At 42.4% G+C, this 5,000-nt stretch overlaps 1 pseudogene; it reads left to right on the top strand.

Moving 5' to 3' along the window:
• The window catches only part of LOC128308678 (uncharacterized), a 6,645-nt pseudogene extending 5,811 nt beyond the window's left edge, over window positions 1-834 (top strand).
• Window positions 835-5,000: the final 4,166 nt, after the last annotated feature.

The raw sequence follows: 5,000 nt of genomic DNA, 5'->3' as shown, positions 1-5,000 counted from the left end.
AGGCGAGCATCGTCCTGTTTCGTTAATATTTCACCATTCAGGGGTAGAAGGCACTAAAAGACACTGATTAAAACACTTTTTGGCCCTTTTCGCAAAGTTTTACACCCGAATTTTCCGCTTTTAACCGGAGCGACACAGAGGCACGTCCGAGCACTGCTATGACAGCTGTCACACACAGGGATAACTGGCTTGTGGCCGCCAAGCGTTCATAGCGACGTGGCTTTTTGATCCTTCGATGTCGGCTCTTCCTATCATTGTGAAGCAAAATTCACCAAGCGTAGGATTGTTCACCCTTTCAAGGGAACGTGAGCTGGGTTTAGACCGTCGTGAGACAGGTTAGTTTTACCCTACTGGTGTGTGCTGTTTGCCGCTATCTTAACGGAATTCCTGTGCAGTACGAGAGGAACCACAGGTACGGACCACTGGCTCAATACTAGTTCGACCGGACTTTGGTATGACGCTACGTCCGCTGGATTATGCCTGAACGCCTCTAAGGTCGTATCCAATCCGAGCTGATAGCGCTTCTCAAACCCATTAGGTGATCGGAAGCTAGCGGGCTTAACAACCCTCCGAGATCCGTCGGTGCTGCCCCGCGCACACTGACGTCTCATCCCCGCTATAGCACTAGACTGAGCCGCAACGGGCGGGAGCACGCTGCACGTGGAAGTACCTTACCACAGGGAACCCTGGTGGCTGTGTTTCCGTCGACCGTGGATACAACTAGTTTCGACACCTTCGACCGCCCGCAAACGACGGGACTACAGGCTGGGAGCTGCGAGTTGTAGAGATGCGTTCGCATCGATCCTCTCAGGCGACCCATGCTTGCTGGTGCTCGCGTTCACTTTGGGAATGGAGTGTTCGCGAGAGTGATTGTTGTGTTGTGTGTGTACAGTTGGTGCTTGCGTGCACTCCCATAGTGGAGTGTTCGCGAGCTTAAAACGCTAAGTCCCGATTAATACTCTCCTCGCAACATTATGTGCGTGGCTCCACGCCAAGTGGGATTAGCGGTGCGAAACGCGATTGGTAAAGTCGATGGTGATGTGCGTACCAACAGGCGATTTGTTAAGTCAAATGCGAACTGTGGTGCAACAGGCAATGTGTGTTTATTATCAGGTGTTGTTGGAAGTCAATACGATTTGACTTTCAAAAATTTTTCTAAGTCCCGATTTTTTTTCTCGTCGAGTAACTACAATGCACTATTTCTATCGCAGCGGACTTGCGGTTCATGGCCTTAATGATCGCGAACGAACACGTATTCGCAAAAAAATTTTTGTATGAAAAAGTCACCACTCGGGTACCTCCATACAAAAGTACCAAGTTCGGGTCGAGTGGTCGATGGACGTCGAAGGTGAAAATTTTTCATCATCGAAAATTTTTTCCAAAGTTGAAGCAAATGGGCCCTAGAGTATGAAAAGTGAAACCACGGATCGATTTGAGAAATAAAAATTTTTGTATGAAAAAGTCACCACTCGGGTACCTCCATACAAAAGTACCAAGTTCGGGTCGAGTGGTCGATGGACGTCGAAGGTGAAAATTTTTCATCATCGAAAATTTTTTCCAAAGTTGAAGCAAATGGGCCCTAGAGTATGAAAAGTGAAACCACGGATCGATTTGAGAAATAAAAATTTTTTGTATGGGAGGGCCCCTGCTAGAACATTTTTCCCAAGTGCGACCATTTTACCCAGTGAGTCAAAAAAAAATTTTTTTCACGGTGACTCAAAACTTCAATATTAGACTCCCCTGAGTATGAAAAGTGAAACGAAAATCATTTTTGAGAAGAAAAAATTTTTGTATGGGAGGGCCCCTGCTAGAACATTTTTCCCAAGTGCGTCGATTTTGGGTCGCCGACACAAGCTCGGGTCAAAAAATTTTTTTTTTCACGGTGACTCAAAACATCAATTTTAGACTCCCCTGAGTATGAAAAGTGAAACGAAAATCATTTTTGAGAAGAAAAAAATTTTGTATGGGAGGGCCCCTGCTAGAACATTTTTCCCAAGTGCGTCGATTTTGGGTCACCGACACAAGCTCGGGTCAAAAAATTTTTTTTTTCACCGTGACTCAAAACATCAATTTTAGACTCCCCTGAGTATGAAAAGTGAAACGAAAATCATTTTTGAGAAGAAAAAATTTTTGTATGGGAGGGCCCCTGCTAGAACATTTTTCCCAAGTGCGTCGATTTTGGGTCGCCGACACAAGCTCGGGTCAAAAAAATTTTTTTTTCACGGTGACTCAAAACATCAATTTTAGACTCCCCTGAGTATGAAAAGTGAAACGAAAATCATTTTTGAGAAGAAAAAATTTTTGTATGGGAGGGCCCCTGCTAGAACATTTTTCCCAAGTGCGTCGATTTTGGGTCGCCGACACAAGCTCGGGTCAAAAAAATTTTTTTTTCTCGGTGACTCAAAACATCAATTTTAGACTCCCCTGAGTATGAAAAGTGAAACGAAAATCATTTTTGAGAAGAAAAAATTTTTGTATGGGAGGGCCCCTGCTAGAACATTTTTCCCAAGTGCGTCGATTTTGGGTCGCCGACACAAGCTCGGGTCAAAAAAATTTTTTTTTCACGGTGACTCAAAACATCAATTTTAGACTCCCCTGAGTATGAAAAGTGAAACGAAAATCATTTTTGAGAAGAAAAAATTTTTGTATGGGAGGGCCCCTGCTAGAACATTTTTCCCAAGTGCGTCGATTTTTGGGTCGCCGACACAAGCTCGGGTCAAAAAAATTTTTTTTTCTCGGTGACTCAAAACATCAATTTTAGACTCCCCTGAGTATGAAAAGTGAAACGAAAATCATTTTTGAGAAGAAAAAAATTTTGTATGGGAGGGCCCCTGCTAGAACATTTTTCCCAAGTGCGTCGATTTTGGGTCGCCGACACAAGCTCGGGTCAAAAAATTTTTTTTTTCACGGTGACTCAAAACATCAATTTTAGACTCCCCTGAGTATGAAAAGTGAAACGAAAATCATTTTTGAGAAGAAAAAAATTTTGTATGGGAGGGCCCCTGCTAGAACATTTTTCCCAAGTGCGTCGATTTTGGGTCACCGACACAAGCTCGGGTCAAAAAATTTTTTTTTTCACCGTGACTCAAAACATCAATTTTAGACTCCCCTGAGTATGAAAAGTGAAACGAAAATCATTTTTGAGAAGAAAAAATTTTTGTATGGGAGGGCCCCTGCTAGAACATATTTCCCAAGTGCGTCGATTTTGGGTCGCCGACACAAGCTCGGGTCAAAAAAATTTTTTTTTCACGGTGACTCAAAACATCAATTTTAGACTCCCCTGAGTATGAAAAGTGAAACGAAAATCATTTTTGAGAAGAAAAAATTTTTGTATGGGAGGGCCCCTGCTAGAACATTTTTCCCAAGTGCGTCGATTTTGGGTCGCCGACACAAGCTCGGGTCAAAAAATTTTTTTTTTCACGGTGACTCAAAACATCAATTTTAGACTCCCCTGAGTATGAAAAGTGAAACGAAAATCATTTTTGAGAAGAAAAAATTTTTGTATGGGAGGGCCCCTGCTAGAACATATTTCCCAAGTGCGTCGATTTTTGGGTCGCCGACACAAGCTCGGGTCAAAAAAATTTTTTTTTCTCGGTGACTCAAAACATCAATTTTAGACTCCCCTGAGTATGAAAAGTGAAACGAAAATCATTTTTGAGAAGAAAAAATTTTTGTATGGGAGGGCCCCTGCTAGAACATTTTTCCCAAGTGCGTCGATTTTGGGTCGCCGACACAAGCTCGGGTCAAAAAAATTTTTTTTTCACGGTGACTCAAAACATCAATTTTAGACTCCCCTGAGTATGAAAAGTGAAACGAAAATCATTTTTGAGAAGAAAAAATTTTTGTATGGGAGGGCCCCTGCTAGAACATATTTCCCAAGTGCGTCGATTTTTGGGTCGCCGACACAAGCTCGGGTCAAAAAAATTTTTTTTTCTCGGTGACTCAAAACATCAATTTTAGACTCCCCTGAGTATGAAAAGTGAAACGAAAATCATTTTTGAGAAGAAAAAAATTTGTATGGGAGGGCCCCTGCTAGAACATTTTTCCCAAGTGAGTCGATTTTTGGGTCGCGACACAAGCTCGGGTCAAAAAAAATTTTTTTTTCATGGTGACTCAAAACATCAATTTTAGACTCCCCTGAGTATGAAAAGTGAAACGAAAATCATTTTTGAGAAGAAAAAAATTTGTATGGGAGGGCCCCTGCTAGAACATTTTTCCCAAGTAAATTCGATTTTACCCGGTGAGTCAAAAAATTTTGAAAAAAATATTTTGCCAAAATCGTGTTCATTGCCTATTATAAGGGACCAGGTCAGCTCACACGCATTTTTGGAGACCATATGGAAAGTGCGTCTGGGATTGCGGAAATTAAGTTTAGAGTGTTAAATGATGGTTTCGCAATCCCGAAAGGCTCAAAATCCACCCTAAGGTTCCCCGGGTGAAATGTGGTTTCCAAGGTGTGAGCACTATCGGTGATAGAGTTGGAATGTGATTTCCAGAGCGCAGGGCGACTGGGCTAGAGCGAAAATCATAGACAAAGGTAAGTATTGGACTGAACGACTCGAAGCAAACGAAAATCATAGACAAGGGTAATGGACTGAACGACTCGAAGCAAACGAAAATCACATACAAGAGTAATGGACTGAACGAATCGAAGCAAACGAAAACCGCAAACAAGGGTAATGGACTGAACGAATCGAAGCAAACGAAAACCACAGACAAGAGTAATGGAGTGAACGAATCGAAGCAAACGAAAACCACAGACAAGAGTAATGGAGTGAACGAATCGAAGCAAACGAAAACCAAAGACAAGAGTAATAGAGTGAACGAATCGAAGCACACGAAAACCATGAACACAGGGATAACTGAGAACGAACCTACCTATCAGAGCATGTGAAAGCATGGACAAGAGTACTGAAAATCGGACCAAACCTCTAGAAGCACACGAAAATCATGGACAAGAGTACTCAAAAACACGGACCAAACCTATGGAAGCACACGAA

Source organism: Anopheles moucheti (assembly GCF_943734755.1).
Source record: "Anopheles moucheti chromosome X unlocalized genomic scaffold, idAnoMoucSN_F20_07 X_unloc_5, whole genome shotgun sequence".
Classification (NCBI taxonomy): domain Eukaryota; kingdom Metazoa; phylum Arthropoda; class Insecta; order Diptera; family Culicidae; genus Anopheles; species Anopheles moucheti.
Note: the sequence above shows the minus strand (reverse complement) of the source record. Positions and strands in the feature narration are given on the sequence as shown.